This window comes from Phyllopteryx taeniolatus, chromosome 6, assembly GCF_024500385.1.
Source record: "Phyllopteryx taeniolatus isolate TA_2022b chromosome 6, UOR_Ptae_1.2, whole genome shotgun sequence".
In the NCBI taxonomy this organism is placed as follows: Eukaryota; Metazoa; Chordata; class Actinopteri; order Syngnathiformes; family Syngnathidae; genus Phyllopteryx; species Phyllopteryx taeniolatus.
This window is the reverse complement of record NC_084507.1, coordinates 23,926,460-23,947,099: the sequence shown is the minus strand read 5'-3', so window position 1 is coordinate 23,947,099 and position 20,640 is coordinate 23,926,460. Positions and strand designations below refer to the sequence as shown.

Sequence of the window (20,640 nt, the reverse complement as noted above, 5' to 3'; positions counted from 1 at the left end):
TTATCAGCCAGATGGACTTCTTATCTTCATGCAGGTAACCGGTGGGTGCTATAAATGAATAGGAAAAAAAAAAATGGAAGAAGGTATATATATATATATATATATATATATATATATATATATATATATATATATATATATCCATCCATCCATTTTCTGAGCCGCTTCTCCTCACGCGGGTCGCGGGCGTGCTGGAGCCTATCCCAGCCATCATTGGGCAGGAGGTGGGGTACACCCTGAACCGGTTGCCAGCCAATCGAAGGGCACATAAAACAAACAACCATTCGCACTCACAGTCATGCCTACGGGCAATTTAGAGTCTCCAATGAATGCATGTTTTTGGGATGTGGGAGGAAACCGGAGTGCCCGGAGAAAACCCATGCACCGTGCTGCCTATATATATATATATATATATATAAAACATATAATTACATATTATTTGATGATATTGATTATAAACATGGTGGTAGGAGGCTCAAAATGTGACAGCAACCTGACACAAATAGTATTTGGTATTGGTATTGAGAGACCTCATTCATATATGTCGATCATTTTGACCTTAACAGAATCTAAATAAGAGAAGAACCTTTTAATGAAACAGGAGTCTATAGCAACAGTTTATCTTTCAAAACAAAAATTGTTGTCATGCAACATGCATTTGATAGATAATAGTATTCAAAAATCCATATCTGCTATTGTACAGCTGCTGCAAAGTGGACACGACAAGAAATCGACAGGGATTGGAAAGATGAACTAATTTGACCAATTTAAAGTTTGCGATGAGCTACACTGTATAAAGAATACTGTGGGGCTGATTCAATGCAATACTCAGGAGCAGTGACAATGCTCTACGCACGGATCGTCCTCACAGAGCTGTCTCCATGCGAGATTGTCATGGCGCCATATTTGAAGGGAATGAGAGAAGCCGCTTTGATTGGACATGATTGAAACGGGCCGTCAGCTGCGCAGACCTCCCTCTTTGAAATATGCCGGCTTGGCGTTCGTGCGTGAAACCCGGTCTCCGAGCAGATTTATGATTTACGCCGGTCACGAAAATAGAGCCCGAAGGGTATTCGCTCACACAGAAGAAGTGCAGACTCAATGGTTTGTATAGAAAAGCATCCCAGGCGCTGGTATTTTCCATTTTAGCACGTGAATTCGACGTTTTATCACATGATTCCGACAGCCGCAGCATTTCAGAGAATATCTCTTGATGACGATGACTTTGATTCAATACGAATATCGCATCATGATTACATTCTATATTTATTTTTGAATATAATGCGCCTCAATGTAACCCACCAATTGAATATGTCTGAGATTTATGAATGTATAATATATAGTTCAATCGTGTGACAAATGTATCATCAATAAATCTGTGGTGGACCAAACGCACGGAAAGTAATCAATGAATACATAATTACAACAAATGATTTAATGTGTCATTAATTATTGAATTATTTCAGTATTTTTGCATTATCCTACAATATTTGTTGAATGATTCCCATATATATGTAATGATGTCAAATATTACGGATTATTTCAATGTTCATGAAATTACCAGTATTTAAATATTTAATGATGTGACTATGTATTCATTTGATTGTGTGGCTCCTGTTGCATGTCCTCATGAAATCATTTGATCTGTCGTTCTCTTCCTTCAAACTTAGCGGACAGGAACTGGGTGGGACTGTGCCGATCCACTCAAAAGCTCCTCCATCAGTTCATGACGGACATAATAATTGAATTATTCATGTCACATAGTGAGTAGTGAACTCATTTGATTATGTATTTGTTTGTTTGTTTCTTTCATTCTGGCATGTTTGGTCCTTCTTCTCACATCTACATTGCAGGGCGCAACCTTGAAGTAAAGTGACCTCAAAGAGTAAAAAGGGTTCAATATGTGATTCGAGCTCCAGATCCACGGCTTTTGGGGGGCTGGGTTCTGGCAAACCGTAAAATGCTACTGGTAAAAGCAGTGTGATGCATTGCATACTATATCAACAAATAGTTCATTTGGTATTCAATTTGGCACTGATAGCGTCAAAAGACAGCCATTGCTAAAAAACAAATCCCACAAAGAGACAACACGGACTCTCATTCACACACACTTGCTGCAAGACTTTCTACTTGCGTGACAGCTGTCACGTGTGTCAACTAACTACAGTCAAGAGTTCCCTCAAATGGGGAATCATTTGCTCTAAATGCATGGTCATGTTTCAAACAAATAAGCTACATTATGCATCGAGCAAAAAGGATGACTCACTTTTGAAAGCTTTGATGAATATTTATAAATTGTCGGTTGCTGGACATTTCTTAGCGACTCACGTTTTTGCACACTGTTTCAACATACAGTGGAAGAAATCATTATTTGATCCCACTGAAAAAGACATGAGTACTTGATCCCCCTACCAGCAATCAAGAATCTCGCTCCCACAGACTAGTCCTATCACTTTAATGAAGTACTCCTAATCTAAACTCATCTGTATGAAAGACACCTATCTCAACTTGTTACCTGTATAAAGACACCTGTCCGCAACCTCTCCATCTTGGGCAAGGATGTCTAAGGACATCAGGGACAAGACTGTAGACCTGCACAAGGCTGGAATGGGCTAAAAGACCATTGGTAAGAGGCTGGGTGAGAAGGAGACAACTATCGGTGCCATAATTAGAAAATGGAAGTAACATAAAATGACTGTCAATCTCCCTTGGTTTGGGGATTCAGCTCGTGGGGTATAAATGATCATGAGAAAGGGTAGACGTCAGCCCAGAATTACACGGGAGGAGCTTGTCATTGAGCTCAAGGCAGCTGGGACCACAGTCACCAAGAAAAAAATTGGATTCAAATCCTGCAGCGCCTGTGAGGTCCCCCTGCTCAGGAAGGCACATGTACGAAGTTGGCCAATGAACACCTGAATGATTCCATGAATGATTGGAAGAAGGTGATGTGAGCAGATGAGACAAAAATCTCAAAGACTATGACCCCAAGAACACCATCCCCGCCATTAAGCATGCAGGTGGAAGCATGATATTTTGGGAGTGTTTCTCTGAAAAGGGGACAGGTCAACTTCACTGCATCACAGGAAATATGGATGCCTTGTACCGTGAAATCCTGGGTGTCAACCGCCTTCTCACAGCCAGAAAATTAAAAATGGGTCGGGGATGGAGCTTCCAACATGGCAATGAACCAAAGCACACAGCCAAGGCAATGAAGCCGTAGCTAAAGAAGAAGCACATTCAGCCAGTCTCCAGACCTTCATCCCATAGATAACCCGTGGAGGGATCAGAAGCTTCGAGTTGCCAAGGCACAGCCTCGAAACCTTAAGGATTTGGAGAGGACCCGAGACTTTTGCAAACCTGGTGATTAACTACAAGAAACATCTGACCTCTGTACTGGCCAACAAGGGGTTCCCCACCAAGTACCAAGTCACGTTTTGATACTCAGTGAAGTGTGAAATAATTTGAATCTTTTGTTTGATGTGATTTTCTCGATTTTCTTTTTGGTATTTTGTCACTCCCTGTTAAAATACACTAAAAATACATTAAAATTATAGACCATTTATGTCTCTGTCAGATCAATGAGGGATCAAATAATTATTTCTTTGCCTTATCATCAAAAGATAACTTTTGAATGCTGATTATAATCGCAAAATGGGGGGCTTTTTTCAGGGGGTGTTTTGTCTTTTGGGTGCATAAACTATGAGCCTGACTGCGCATCTGTGAGTGTTTGATGTTGTAAAGTTAGCTGTCTGATACCTTCTCTTGCCCTGAAGCTCTGATTGTCTGAGTTAGTTAAAGGCGTGTAAAGAGTCCAATGTTCCCATGGCTTTTAGGACATGATCTCGCGGAAGAGCGGAAACTCATTTGCCCAGCCATGGGGATTTGACCTTCAAGGGTCACATCACGATCTCTCCAAATGAAACCATTATCTCAACATTTCTGCCTTTGGCGCTTCCCTATTACAGTTCTACTCTTACTTTGACACGAATGCACAGTTACACAACATACTCTCTGCTCCCGTCAATGCATCCCTTTTTGCTGTCTTTTGCAGTGCAGTATTTTAGAGCTGTAAAGACAGGATGAAAGATGAAGGCTGACAGCAGGGGGAAGAAATTGTGGATGGTTGGGAATGGAGGAAATGGTTGAGCTGTAAGCGATGTGGGTGGGAATGTGGAAACGTGTTTTTAGTGACTGGAAGTGAATACAAATTCATCCAGGAGAAATTGGGATTTGCTTGTCATCCCAGATTCCTTAAAGTAGCCAAAGGGAGTACTTTGTACTTTTGCCCCTGTGATTCAGTTTGAAATGTATTTTCATATGTTGAAGATAATGGGTAAATAATGGACCCCACGGTTCATATCTACCTTTATTTTTGACAGCCATACGCCGTGCACAGATAAAAAAATGTGTAGGTAGTTGAGGTCCTCAAATAATAGAATGACCACAGATCAGTGTTGTGCATAGGTGTAATTTACAGGGGGACAGGGGGGGGACATGTCCCCCGCACTTTTGCAGAGGCCTGTTGTTGTCTGCTGCAGTTTTACGATTCAGCACCGATTGCTTTTTTTCCCATTTAAACATTTAATGAAAAAATTGTAAGAGGATATACTCTCCTGAATTGTTATTCCAGCTGCATCTTCTTCTTCTTCTTCTTCTTCTTCTCCTTTCGGCTTGTCCAGTTAGGGGTCGCCACAGCGTGACATCCTTTTACATGAAAGCCTATCTCCTGCACCAATCACAACTCTCTCTCTGTCTGGGATCCTCAGAACGACTTCGTGGAGCTCCTTCCAGAATTTCTCTTTCACCTCTCGGTCCCATCCTACCTGTGGGGCATAGCCACTCATCACATTATACATAACGCCCTCAATTTCAAGTTTCAGCCTCATCACTCGATCTGATACTCTTTTCACATCCAACACTTCCTTTAAAATAAGCCCGACTCCATTTCTCTTCCCATCTACACCACGGTCAAATAATTTCAACCCTGCCCCTAAACTTCTAGCCTTACTGCCTTTCCACCTGCTCTCCTGCACACACAATATATCAACCTTTCTCCTAATCATCATGTCAACCGATTCCCGAGATTTTCCTGTCATAGTCCCAACATTCAAGGTCCCCACATTCAGTTCTAGCTTCTGTGCTTTCTTTTTCTCTTTCTGGCTAACAACCTGCTTCACAATGTTTAGTGAAAATCAGGTAATTTATAATTTCTTTGTGGAATTCCATTCATCCACCTTCTTCCGCCTATCTATACACAAACCCCTCTTCCACAATCAGGTGACGGCTTTAGGGGGGGGATAATATTATTGGCTGATATTGTATAAGTGGGAAAAAATAAATAATGACTTGATTTTGTTTACTAATGGCGGCACGGTGGCCGACTGGTTAGAGCGTCAGCCTCACAGTTCTGAGGACCCGGGTTCCCCAAAACATGCATTCATTGGGGACTCTAAATTGCCCGTAGGTGTGAATGTGTGTGCGAATGTTGTTTGTTTCTATGTTCCCTGCGATTGGCTGGCGACCAGTTCAGGGTGTATGTACCCCGCCTCCTGCCCGATGATAGCTGGGATAGGCTCCGGCACGCCAGCGACCCGCGTGAGGAGAAGCGGCTCAGAAAATGGATGGATGGATGTTTACTAATGTTGGCATTCAGAAATGCTAATTGGTAGGCGGAAAGCTTGATTCGCAATGTCCCAAACATATAATTAGAGCCCTTTCTGTACTGTAGTGTTGTTAGTACAACTTGCCGTCTAAAGCTAGATACACGTTTCATTAGTTATATACAATCCCAAAAAGTACATTTGCAAATACTTTTTAAGATGATCTACTCATATTCTTTCAGTCATTAGATGTAAACAAATGTTCCCACTTGTTCGACGTGGAAGCAGTAATTGACCCAAAACACATTTGAACTGTAATTAATGTAATTAACAAGACTGAAATGTCTTCAACATAGTTGACAAACTCTGTACATGACTTTAATCTTGGATCACACGTGTTATAGCAAAGTGGATATCTCTCTCTCTGACTAGGCTGTTATAAATCTGCGTTTTCTTAGTGCCACCCAAGAATACGTTCCCTCCTGCAGTGTCATGCCCATAGACATTTCCAGATGGGAGTAGTCCACAGAGGCAGTGACTGAGGAAAGAGGGGGACATGTTGTGCCTCTGTGACAAGGCTGAGAAGCACTGACATTTGCGGAAGTGCTGAGTGGATTCGCTCCCAAGATTTTCTCTTTTGAGAAATGAAGGGAAATGCCTCATAGCCTACTTATATCTGTAGTAATACTCTGTACTCATGCGATGTAGATGAAATAGAAGCAGAAATGACTGGATCGTGAAAATGCGCTATAAAAGACAGATGAATGAATACAACAGCCGAGCCGCAATTCTCAAGTGGCTCGCTTTGTAGAAGCGTTTTCCCTCGTTTCCCTCGAAATCTCCATCAACTGCTACGTACAGCTCCCTGAAGTATATAGCCTTCTGCTGTTGATCTTGCTTGAAAAAGTACAAACTGTTCTGCGCAAACAGACCGTTAAAAAAAAGAAATCATTCCACTGCATTTCCAAACAATTAATTAAGCCTTGTACAAGATTTGAACTGAGTTCAAGAGATACAGCATACTCCTTTCTACAGCTGATCATGCCATGAAAACACGCAACTAATACAGTGGAACCTCGGTTGACGCTAATTTCTTCAGAGACTTTGTGAACAGAAAGGTTCGCAAATTGAATTACAGTGTGACCTCGGCTCACAAGTTGAATTCATTTTTAAACTTTATTTGCAAACCAAAATGTTTACGACCGAGCACTTTTGAAAAGAGAATTGAGCCGTTCCAGCCCCAGACCCAAGTCTCGCAATGGCGCAAGGACACTTTCCAGAGCATTCTAATAGTACAATTACTTGCTCTTTTTACATTCTTGGTAGTCATAGAGATATGTATCTGATGTGAAATCCGTGATGTATAGAGCTAACGATGTTCACTCTGAGTGAGAGAAAACAAAACTGAGCATTGGAAACTAAAAGCAGCAGACATTCCAACAGCTTCTTCCCTCTTGCCATTCACTTTTTAAACAGTTAACTTACTGTTGCTGCCAATTTTGTCTTGAGATTGTTGTCACATCTCTTTCAGGACACGTCGACATCATTCGTGCACTCACTGTGGCGCTCTCGTCACTCTGCGCTATTTGCAAATCTGTTGTTGACCCATACTGGTCACTCGTGTGCAGTGTTGCCACAGTTAACCTTGAAAGAGTAACTTCGTTACTTTACTGATTACTTGAGCTTCAAAGTAACTGAGTTAGTTTACTAATTACTTAATTGACAATACAAAAAAGCATTCGCTTAACTGTACCCATTACTTGGTTTACCTCCAGAATAAGACACACACAATTTGTGTATTGTCAAGACACATCTTGTCAAAGCGTCCATCCATCATCAATCCATTTTCTCCATTTCTTCCATACATGACTTGTCCTCATTAGGGTCACGGGTGAGCTCGAGCCAATCCCAGCTGATTGTGGGCGCGAGGCAGGGTCCACCCTGGCCAATCGCTGGGCACATATAGACAAACAAGCAGTCATGCTCACTTTAAAACGAGTGGACAATTTAGAGTCTTCGATTAACCTAACATGTACTTTATGTTTTCGGAACATGGTAGCAAACCTGAGTACCCCAGAAGAAAAAAAAAAAGACCAAGCACAGGAGAACATACAAATTCCATACAGGAAGGCTAGAGCTGAGTATCAGACCGCAAACCTCAGAACTGTTAGGCAGACGTGTTAACTACGGGTCCGCCATGTCGCCCTTGTCAAACAAATGAAAGGCAGGAAAGACTCGTACTGGAGATTTCAAGACCACTTAAAAGGTCTTGTTAGACTCTAAATTCAACATGGTCTAGTCTTGGGCTCAGACATAGCGGCTTATTCTCAATCATCGCCAAGACTTACATTTCTTTGAATTGCTTTACGTGAACATTGCATAGCTTTGCTTATTCATTTTGACATTTTGTGGCAGGCTTAGATTTACGGCTTTACATTTCCTAAAGAAAAGAACATTATTATGAGTTATTATTGAACCCTTAACATTGTCTTGAGTCTCAACCCTGATTTGGGGTTATTCTGGACTCTGGCTCACATTGCCTTGTTTTCCAGTTTGTGAAGGTCCAAGTTCCTTTTTTTTCCTGAATGAGTTTCTGTCTTCATATTGTGCCAGCTTAACATTCGGAATTAATCTAGATTTAAAACCTCGAATGTTGATGATCCAGAGTCACTCTATTCACTAACAAAGAATGAGTGAATTATCCATCCAGTTTCTATGGTGCTTGTCCTCATATGGTGGTGATGTGGAGGCTACGCCAGCTGAATTTTGAGCCAAATACAGGATACACTCTGGTCAAATTGCCAGCCAATGATACCAATTTAAATTACAGTCGACTGAAGCTATGATTTTATGATCCAGCTTTTCTGCAAACTGTGTATGAAGGTCCTGTATTTTGGCTTAGACCTCCATAGAGTGACTCTTGAACATGGACTTGCTATAAAAATGTCAATTTCATTTGAAAAAAATCACATTGGTTTTGTCATACGAGTGTCCGGAAAAGGCCCCTCTGACAGCTACATCTGTTTGACCCAGTTTTGTATCCATATTTGGCGAAGACCGCCCCTTTCCTCCGATTGGTTGCCTCTGCGTAGAACACCCACTTGTTAGAGCACACGTGTTTGTTATGTTGACAGCGTTGGCTGGAAGCGGAAAGGGAGAGCGGAGATCATCACTAGTGATGTAGATAAGCTTGAGAAATTCGAATGACCGGATTTCACTCAGGAATGCGTGGGCAATATGAATTCATATTTGTCATGTTGACTCAGGCCCCATAGAAAGACAATATTACATCCCAAATACTAGAAAAGTTGGTTTGGCAAAATCGGTTCCCTGTAAGGCAGTTCTGGCCATTAGGATTGATACTTGTTGATATTGTGGCAACCTGGATAGTCAATTGTCAGACTTTGAGATACAGCCTTGCTGTACTTCTGGGCCCATATGCACAAAGAATCCCAAGACTCAAAGCATCTCTTTAGTGACGTCATTCTAGGAAAAATCTTACAATTCCTCAAATTCTATGATTTTGAATACAATTTTCCCTTGTTAAGTTAAAAGTGATACATACATAGGTCTTAAGAGAGCTGCTCGAGTGAAAAACTGTTAAGAGGAGGGAGGAGGACTTTTAAGAAACCTGAAAGTGTCTTAAACTCTCATCTAATTCCCCTCACGGGAAATATATCTCAACGGAGACGATGGCGGAAAGGCAGAGGAAGGAGAGATAATCTTCGTGCATTCAAATTTTGATAAGGTACTACCGGCCGGCTTAATCGTGCACGGATGATTTTTGGGATGAGCTTCCTTTTCCTACCAAGTATAGTCATGCAATAATGCCTGATATGCAAGGCGGTCACAACAACAGAAGAAAATGGTACAGTGACGAGTGTATGAACATTAGTGCGTAAACCCCAATTCCAAATGAAGTTGGGACCTTTTGTAAAATGTATATTAAAAAAAAGAATACAATGATTTTCAAATCCTTTCCAACCTATATTCAATTGAAGACGCCACAATATTTAATGTTCAAACTGATGAATGTTATTGGGGTTTTTTGTTTTGTTTTTTGTTTTCAAACATTCACTCATTTTGAATTCGATGCCTGCAACAAGTTCCAAAAAAGCTGGGACAATGAAATGACAATGTTGCAATGAAAGCCTGGCAAAGTTGAGGGATGCACAAAGCTTTTTGGAACATTCCACAGTTGACCAGTTTTTTTTTATTTTTCTTTTTTTTAAATAACCCGTCCTGCTCAGCTGTATGGCCTTGCACAATGGTGGACCTGTAGGCCTTTGTGCTCGAACAGTTCTGCTGTGCAACACGGGAGTTTTTAAATACTCCATCTGTTTATTTTTACATTTTTAATGATTCTGATATATTAAAAATGCAGCCGGACAGAAAACGTTTTTTTTTGTACAGACAGAGGGACAGAGTGGACAGGGGGACAAGGGGGGAAAACCACAGCAGAACAATATTGAGACTGTCTTGATATTTGAACATAAGTAACATTATAAGTAACAGTTATTTGTACTAGATTGATGGGGGGACACAGTGAAGACCTGCAATAACTAGCTACTATAGTTAGACTAACTAGTGTAAGTATAACCTGTGTTGTTATTAGTGATCCTAGCACAAGTAATTGAAGTCTATAGTTTCTGTTGAACTTTTTAGTGAATGAACACAAAATCACACGCATGTTAGTGAATTGGTGTACGGAGTTGCTGTGCCGGCGCATCGAGGCTCAGTTGAAGCACTTAATCGGAAACAGGTGAGCGTCATGATTGGGTATAAAAGGAGCCTCCCCAAAAGGCTCAGTGGTTGGTTCACATGCAAGGACGGGACGAGGTTCACCACTTTGTGAACAACTGCGTGAGCAAGTAGTCTCACAGTTTAAGGAAGAACATTTCTCAACGTACAATTGCCGCCATGGACGCCGCCATGTAGTGGTGTCACGGTACCAAAGTTCTGACTTCGATACTGTACCTGCATAAAGTACCTTGATACCGGTACTGAAACGATACCACAGGAAAAATCTAAAACGACAGTAAAACCAGTTGAATGAAAACTGACAAAACAACTTTATATTTATTTTTATATTTCATTAAAAACTTTACGATGGATTTGAATCATTATGTATGAATGGAATTAGCCTGGAGGGCACGGTGGTCAACTGGTTAGAGCGTCTGCCTCACAGTTCTGAGGACCCGGGTTCAATCCCCGGCCCCGCCTGTGTGGAGTTTGCACGTTCTCCCCGCGCCTGCGTGGCTTTTCTCCGGGCACTCCGCTTTCCTCCCACATCCCAAAAACATGCATGAATTGACGACTCAATGTGAGTGCGACTGGTTGTTTGTTTGTATGTGCCCTGCCATCGGCTGGCGACCGGTTCAGGGCGTACCCCGCCTCCTGCCCGATGACAGCTGGGATAGGCTCCGGCACGCCCGCGACCCTAGTAGACCCTAGAGAAACCGGCTCAGAAAATGGATGAATGGATAGATCATTGCCAGCATTATTATATTCAGGTATACAATATTATATGACGAATGTGTGTCTTTGTATGTATATACAATTGTACATCTACATACCGTATATTTATGATGTATAAAATATATTAGACCATCCTTGTTTCTTCAATTTCTTGTTCAGTATATAAAATCTGGTACCCCTATAGGCATTTTACCTGAAGAATACAAAAGCTTAATTGTATTATTAAATATAATTATGGCTATTATCAAGAAAACCATGGAAAATGGCGAGAGCTAGATATCAGGTTTTATATTAAACTCTTATGAGCTATTTGCGTTGTCATCATTACATTTGTCCCCCAAAAGAAGTTGCCTTTAGTCGCACCTGGCATTAAAAATGAATAACGAAACTGAAGAAACAAGGGGATCTAATATTTTTTCCATGGCTATATGAATTCTTTGGATTTCTATATTATAATAATAATGTGTATTTCAAGCTTTCAAGCTTTTTATTCAAGCTTTTAGTGTGCAGTATTCTTGTATTTGACTGCATTTGATTTGTCTCATTATAAACAATACATTGTGCACCCACTCAGTCGAGTGCTGTGTTTTATTGCGTACGGAGCCACGACCCTCCAAAAGTGGACCTTTTTGCTCCACTTGGATAATAAGTGCTTTTCCTTTTGCATTCCGGTGGATTTTCATTCCTCTCGAATTCCCTGATTTCTGGAGTGGTCTGCGACGACGAATGTCGCCTTGGAGCGCTCCAAGTTGGGCTTCTGTGCGGTGGGCACCCACACTAAGTTGTCTCATGCTATCGATCTTCTGCTGGTAGCACAGACTCTTGTGTGCATCGAATGCAGAGTTTTCCTAACAGCACAGGAGAATATATATATATATATATATATATATATACATATATAACACTGACTTTGCTCACATAGCCTCGTGAGCTCCAGTCGGAGGCGACCAGTTCCGGGTATAGCGTATATTGGTTTGGATAAAAATGTAATTCATTTAGGAGAAAAGAATAAGATGGAAGCGACGCCCGGTTTACCGTGATTTTAAGTTGAAGCGTGAAAATCAAATTATTTTATCTCGAAAAGGGGCACTACGTCTCTTTTTAGATGTGTAAAACTTCAGGACACAGTGACAAAAAACCTCTATGTCTCGTAATCTGAAGGTTGCATCAAGGATTTACATAAGAGTTCTCGATGACCAGAGGTTTTTTGTTGAATCCAAACACACACAAATGATACAGGTAGTGGATTTTTATATTAAATTGAATGATATCTAACAGGGGAATCTACAGGGGAACAATGCTGAGAAAAAGCAAAACAAGTGGTGTGATTAATTGTTAAACAATTAATAGAGACACAATGAAATCTTAAAACCAGCAGGAAAAAGCACTCGGCGGTGCTGTAGGGAAGCTAAAGTTTATTATCACACCAGCAGCGATCAAGAGGGACCACGATGTCTTGAAACGTGTTCGCTAACAGCTTACTTAATGAGCAGCGGCTATTCAGCTAACAGCTTCCAGTTTACCGGGAGCTGCGTAATGGCATGAGCGTCCGTGAGGGGGAACTTGAGGACAAACCTGTACAATGGTTCAAAGCCACGAAGGAGTGAACCAAGGTAGCGACCTCATGTTGACGTCACGTCTTCTGCAAGCGAAGATGGCGAATTACGAAGCCTTAAGTCCAAATGACCAAATGAAGCATTTCAACACAAAGCAAAGACGACTACCGTTACGGGCGTCACGCAAAGAGTTCGACAGACACACAACAGGGATTCTCAGTGTAACATGCCTTTAAGGGCGGCCAGTGACTTCCCAAATCTCCTATTTATGCAGCTTGGCTTAGAATAAAATTCCCCAAAACCACAACGGACATATAACTAGTCTGGTCAGCTACTCCAGCAGCTATAAGAAGGGAAAAAGGTATCGCACAAACGAGCAGAATTCGTGACCCGTTTTGCGACCCTCGAAGGCCTTTTTAACAAGAATTTAACGTAGAATTTAAATCTTCCCACAGTCCAAAGCATGCAGCGCACAAAACACGGCTGCTTCCTGCCGCATCCAAGATGGCTACTATGCTACCTAGATTTATTGCAAAATATCGTGAATTTTGTGTGTTTGGGTTGGACAAAAACTTGGTATCACATCACACGGGCATACTATGTGACGTATATTGGTTTAGATAAAAACTTAATTAATTTAGGAGAAAAGATTAAGCCGGAAGCGACGCCTGCGTTACTTCTGGTTTCGCGTGATTTTAAGTTGACACGTTAAAATCAAATTATTTTATCTCGAAAAGGGGCACCACGTCTCTTTTTCGATGTGTTAAACCTGAGGACAAAGTAACAAAAAACCTCTATGTCCCGTAATCTGAAGGTTTCTACAAGGATTAGATAAGAGTTCTCGATAACCAGAGGTTTTGTGTCGAATGGGGGCGGGCAACTATTACACAGTGTTACCGGCGTCGGCGGGGTGATCTGTGAGGAGTTTGAGGGAGTGGGAGAAGTCGCGGGAGACGTGCTTCCGGGTGTAGTTGGGATTGTACTGAGCGTATGGATCACCAGGTGTTGGTCTGTAGCCAGGTCCACTGATGATGTCATCACACTCAGTAGGTCCCACTGGAACGATAGCAATGTGTCGCAAAGGAGCAGTGAGTTGTACTCCACCAGAGCTAGGCAATGGGGAGAGGTCTAGTGGAAGGTGACCAATTACGGGGACCGTGAGATTGAAGTCGTGGAAGTCGGAATCGGTATTAGCGCATAACCACTAATTTTGCGGCAACTACTACGAAGCAGTGAGTTAACGAGCGATTGTTCCATTGCAGGTTCAGGTCGCACACTCCCACTGTAGTGACGGCAGACGGCGGCACGGTATTAACGGGAAAGCGAAATGTTTTCAGCGTTAATTGAAGGTCAAGATGCTTAAGTTGTAGGGTGTCAAACAGTGCCTGAGAAATTGCTGATTTGTCCGCCCACAAGGCCAGGGTGACGTCGACTGTCGGGCAGTCATGCAAATTAATTCCACCAGCAATACTGGGGCAGTAGCGCTCTTCGTGCGGTGGTTGGACAAGATGGCAGAGAAACTTGTCGAGTTCTCTAAGTCAGTTCAGTGGTGGTGAGGTGGCTGCAGAGGACTCGGCGGTGTTGTCAATGGGGGTGTTGTCACTTCAAGGAGTGCGGTCTGACAGCTCGCAGTCCTCCGAGTCCTCCAACACCAGGCATCGGTCTGAGGACAGTTCCGAGTTGGTGGTGGTAATGCCTGTTCTACCTGCACCCACAGCTGAAGATTTTTGTCATCAATTCGTGGCTCGACGCGGCAGAGCAGGTCTTGGCTGATGAGCAGCGGCAGATTCAATTGGAGTCACTGAAAATGCACGGATAATTAGTGCGCAGCGTTGCAGTTGGAGGTCATGGCCACTGGCTTGGAGCAATGTCAGAAGTTGCTTCAACACAGCATGGGACATAACAATGATCAATCATAGCTTCGCGGACAAGTTCATACTCGAGTGTAACGGTTAAATAGAACTTCCGAGAAATACTTTTAGCTGTTAGTTCACCCAAAAGCTGTCGGAATGGCAGAACGTTATTCAGTAGCGTAATGTCACGCCTCGCCTGGGTCTAGTCGGACGAATAAGACGGCACGAGCGGGGTCGAGGGATTGGTCATCACAAAGTGGTCCGCCTTATGGCGAGGTGAGGTCGTCATGGAGTCGACCGGGGTCACAGAGGCACTTGGCAGGTCATTAGGGGAACAACGGAGGTTACCTGGTTGACCTAGCGCGTCCTCTGTGGCTCTGTTCGGCTCAGTCAGGCTTAGACATAATGATGGGTCTTTAGTCTTTACATAGGCTCCGGCGCACCTCAAATAATTATATAAAATATAATATATAATATAATAATATAATATAATAATTATTCTGCCACGGCACTAAGTTCCCACGGCATTAGAGTTGCGGTCATCCCATGATTTTGATTTATCATTGGATTGGCATCGTTGGTTACGAGGACAATTGATATACATATCCATATATTGTTGGGTTTATCATGGCCAAAACGTCGCATGTAGCTCCCTCTAATTCCACCTGTGTTGGTTCGTTTGTGAAGAAGACGCTTGTCCTTTAGAGGGAGGGTGTTTTTGTTTAGCAAAACCTTTGGCGGCCAGTTCATGCAGTTGGGCACTGGACAGTGTGCGCGAGCACGCTGCCACGCCAAGCTGGTGGCTAGTGTTTGGGTGTAGGTTTTCGACAAACAGTGTTATGAAATTTTTGTCCTCTTCCATATTCGGTTCGTTTAAATTTCCGAAGTACGCTTTACGCAACCGGCAGTAATAAGCAGAGGATGCAGAGGGGAGGGAATTGTGGGAGAATTCGACCCAAACCAGTTTCTGAGACCAGGATCGCAGCTCCTGTGAAGCGAGACATCGGACAGTCTCCAGTTCCTGGTTCAGCCTCTCGGTTTGGCCGTTGGTTCATCCGTGGGGACACTAGCCAGTGGGTTGAGACCGGAAACAGGGGATCTGCCTTGGTTTGGCTGGTCACCGAGGCTCGTCCTCCAAGTGCGCCGTGACGCAGCCCTCCGCCGATCTCCATCCAGCTCGCGATCCAAAAACCTCTTGTCGATTTTTACGGCGAGAGCGATGAGAGTGTCCAAGTCGGTCGGCAGGTCGAGCAGGACTAAATGATCCTTGACGGCGGGGGATAGTCCTTGAAAAAAGGCATCGAGTAGCGCCCGATTATTCCATTGACTCTCAGCTGCTAGAATGCGAAACTCAATCGCGTAATCTGACACCCTGCGCTTGCCTTGTTGTAAGGTGACAAGGGAGCGAGCTGCCTCACGATCTGGTGTGAAAAATTCAAACATTTGCTCCATAGTCTTTACGAAAAAAGCCCATGAATCACACGCGGCGGAATTGCGGCTCCATTCAGCAGTAGCCCACGCCTCCGCGCGACCAGTCAGGTGGGAAATGACGAAAGCGATTTTTGCCCACTCACTGGGCAAGGCAGCTGCCTGCAGCTCAAAGTGGAGTTCGCACTGCGTGATGAACGGCTTAATGTTCCCAGAATCTCCAGAGAACCTCTCCGGTCGAGAGAGCTGTGGCCAGACAGCAGCGGAGGTGGCAGGTGGCTGCATGGTGACTGCTTCACATGGAAATGTTGGTACTGTGGCGGTATTGGGTGTGGTGCCAACTGGTTCCTTCTCTTGAATCATTTTCATAAGAAGTTCAAACTGCGAGGCCACCTGTCTCATCATATTGTCCTGATGCCTCGACAGTCCCTCTAGATGAAGGTGGAGGGCAGCAAGCTGCTCATCCTGCTTCGAGGAGTTGATGAATGAGAAAAATGAGAGAGAAGGGAGAGTAGAAGAGGCAAGTGTGGTGGACCAGGAAGTAGCAATGATTAGTAAGGGGGAAGTTATAAAACACTAAAGAGGATGAAAAATGGAAAGGGAGTTGGTCCTGATGACATTCCTGTGGAGGTATGGAAGCATCTAGGAAAGGTGGCTGTGGAGTTTTTGAACAGAATAGAATTCTACCACGTGAGAATGGAGGAAAGGTGTGCTGGTGCCCATTTTTAAGAACAAGGGTGATGTGCAGAGCTGTGGGAATTATAGAGGAATAAAGTTGATGAGCCACACAATGAAGTTATGGGAAAGACTAGTGGAGGCTAGACTCAGGACAGAAGTGAATATTTGCGAGCAACAGTATTGTTTCATGCTGAGAAAGGGTACCACAGATGCATTATTTTCCTTGAGGGTGTACAGAGAAGGTCAGAAGACATTGTGTCTTTGTGGAGCTAGAGAAAGCCTATGACAGAGTACCCAGAGAGGAGCTGTGGTAATGCATGTGGAAGTCTGGAGTGGCAGAGAAGTATGTTAGAATAATACAGGACATGTACGAGGGCAGCAGAACAGTGGTGAGGTGTGCTGTAGGTGTGACAGAAGAGTTTAAGGTGGAGGTGGGACTGCAGCAGGGATCAGCCCTAAGCCCCTTCCTGTTTGCAGTGGTGATGGATATGCTGACAGATGAGGTTAGACTGGAGTCCCCGTGGATCACGATGTTCGCATATGACATTGTGATCTTCAGTGAAAGCAGGGAGCACGTGGAGGAACACTTAGAAAGGTGGCGGCATGCACTGGAAAGGAGAGGAATGAAGATTAGCTGAAGTAAGACAGAATATATGTGCATGAATGAGAGGGGTGGAGGGGGAAGAGTGAGACTACAGGGAGAAGAGATAACAAGGGTGGAGGACTTTAAATACTTGGGGTCAACAGTCCAGAACAACGGTGAGTGTGGTAAGAAGTGAAGAAACGGGTCAAAGCAGGGTGGAGGAATGTGTCAGGTGTGTTATGTGACAGAAGAGCTTCTGCTCGAATGAAGGGGAAAGACATTGGTGAGGCCAGCCATGACGTACGGATTAGAGACAGTGGCACCAAAGAGACAACAGGAAGCAGAGCTAGAGGTGGCGGAAATGAAGATGTTAAGGTTCCCTCCAGGAGTCACCAGGTTGGATAGGATTAGCAGTGAGCTAATCAGAGTTAGATATTTTGGAGACAAGGTTAGAGAGAGCAGACTTTGATGGTTTGGACACGTCCAGAGAAGAGAGAGTGAGTATATTGGTAGAAGGATGATGAGGATGGAGCTGCCAGTCAAAAGAGCTAGAAGAAGACCAAAGAGAAGTTTGATGGATGTAGTGAGGGAAGACAGGAGGGCAGTTGGTGTCAGAGAGGAGGCTGTGGCGACCCCTAATGGGACAAACCGAAAAGAAAAGAAGAAGCACACCACTAGTGTATGGATGATATCAAGGCTTGAAGATGCTCCTCCAGTAGTGCATCAAGAGTTTGTTGTTGAAGGGAAGAAAAAGCCTGAGCTTCTGTTGACTGACAAAAAGTCTGCAGGGCCAGGCCATGGGTTAACACAAACAAAACACTTCAACCCCTCACTGATACTCTCTACAGCTCCCCCAAGGTCTTGATTGATAGAATCACCGGTCAGTCAGAATTCATTGATCTAAAAACCCAAGCACAGCACCCCCAACTCCTCAGGCCTTATCTTTGTCCATTAATTTGCTGGCTGCCGCGAGTATTCACTGGAGGGCTGTAGCAATGGGAGTCCATATGTTAAACACACTTTTCCATTCCATGTGCCTTACAGGGCAGCCATTATTACTTGGTTTTCTATTGACTTAGTGTAAGTCTACTTTTTGAATCCCATGATATTTCCAAGTAATCAATGAATTGCTCTTAACTGGTAGGTGATTGATAGCATTTGTGCCTCCTTTTTACCATCCATAATAATTTAGTAGATGTGCTGCCCACATATTTAATGGATTCTACAACATTGCAATAAATCCTCCTACTCAAATAGGAGTACTACTACTTTAGAATAATGACTCAAGTAAAAGTAAAAAGTAGTCCCCCGAATAATTACTTGAGTAAGATTAAGAATGTATTAGTGAAAAAAACGTATTTAGTAACTGGTGAGTCACTTCTGATTTTGTTTTTTTTCCAAATCAGAGCATGAATGTAAAATACAATACAATTAACTAAATAAAATATGAATGTGTAAATTCAGATAATGCTGAACAATATCACTTAATTTACAACATAAAAAAAGCTTTGTAAAATAGATTTTTTTTTTTACAAAATAACAAATTAAGGCAAACTCTGCTCTAAGAAATGGTCTTATACTATTTTTTTCCACTTGTTAAACAGCACAAGAGGCTCACCAGGCAGAGATAAAAAAAAAATCTAATAGTTTTTGTGATGTGAAAGAATTTAGACGAAGATAAATAATTTTCAAAGTTTATCCACCATTAACGTGACCTGAAATTTGTACACCTGAATTGATAAAAAAATAAAAAATAATATTTTTGAGAATCTTGTGTGTGATTGACTTGCACTTGTTTAGTTTTGGCCAGGTCACCTCTAAAGGTTAAGTCAAACAAATCCAAATAAATCTGGTTGTGCAAGGATGCACACTCTGCACTCTCTGGCTGTGTTCAGGAGTAACCAGTCACATTCAAACTCATGTTAAATGGGCGGTCACACACACCTGCCACAATTTCGCTTTTTAAGTGGCAAAAAACAACAAGACAAGCATAGGGCCATACAGAGTTTGCTTTATTCACTGAAATGACTAAATGAAGAAGCTGTTAGCTGACCAGACTTATTGATAAAGTGAGTGAGTGAGTGAGTGAGTGAGTGAGTGAGAGTGTGTGTGTGTGTGTGAGATATACATATATATATATATATATATATATATATATATATATATATATATATATATATATATATATATATATATATATATATATATATGTATATATATATATATATATATATATATATATATATAAATAGAGAGAGAGAGAGAGAGAGAGAGAGAGAGAAACAGATTACTTATCAACACACAGTAAACAACTGATTTCCAATGGCAGTACACATCACTTGGTGATAGATGGGTCTGCTCCAAAATGAACATGATTCACGAAGAAAGGCCTCATGAATAATGAATGACTGGTTAGCACATCCGCCTCACAGTTCTGAGGACAGGGGTTCAAATCCCGGCCCCGCCTGTGTGGAGTTTGCATGTTCTCCCCGTGCCTGGGTGGGTTTTCTCCGAGTACTCCAGTTTCCTCCCATGTCCCAAAAACATGCATGGTAGGTTGATTGAAGATTCTAAATTGCCCTTAGGTGTGAATGGTTGTTTTGTTTTTATGTGCCCTGCGATTGGCTGGCGTCCAGTTCAGGGTTTACCCCGCCTCTCGCCCGAAGATAGGTGGGATAGGCTCCAGCACGCCCGCGACCCTAGTGAGGATAAGCGGAACGGAAGATGAAGGATGAAGATCAATGACAGAGGCGGTGGACGACTGGTTAGCACGTCGGACGACTGGTTAGCACGTCTGCCTCAGAGTTCTGAGGACTGGGGTTCAAATCCGGCCTCGCCTGTGTGGAGTTTGCATGTTCTCCCCGTGCCTGTGTGGGTTTTCTCTGGGTACTCTGGTTTCCTCCCACATCCCAAAAACATGCCTGGTAGATTGATTGGAGACTCTAAATTGCCAGTCGATCTGAGTGTGAATGATTTGTGTCCTGCGATTGGCTGGCAACCAGTTCAGGGTGTACCCTGCCTCTTGCCCAAGGATAGCTGGGATAGGCTCCAGCACGCCCGGGACCCTACCGAGGATAAGCGGTACTGAATATAGATGGATCGATCAATGACAGAGAGGTCCATTGTCCCATGGGAACATTGTTTTCTGTTAATTGCAGAGCAAGAGTAATTGCAATAAAGTGTAGTTATTATTGCCCCACCAAATTCAGTGAAATGTTGCATTCCTTCGATTTCAATAGTACTCAGGTGGTGCTAGGGGAGCGATGAGAGCTACAGTTCAGATTAATTTCAAATCATTACCATTGCAGTGTTAGAATTAGAGTAAACAAAACTAAGTGACAGACATACTGTATCTGTGCACAGTCATATGATTACTCATGCTGTGGTTTCACATAAAGCAAGGAGTAAAAGTATACCTGTGAGAGAAGTTACTTTGCTTCTAATCCATTAAGAAGCTGAAGTAA

At 42.8% G+C, this 20,640-nt stretch overlaps 1 protein-coding gene across 2 annotated transcripts in view; it reads left to right on the top strand.

The window, feature by feature from the left end:
• LOC133479713 (glutamate receptor ionotropic, kainate 2) overlaps nucleotides 1–20,640 on the top strand; it is a 180,507-nt gene that overhangs the window by 35,938 nt on the left and 123,929 nt on the right. The window lies entirely within an intron of this gene.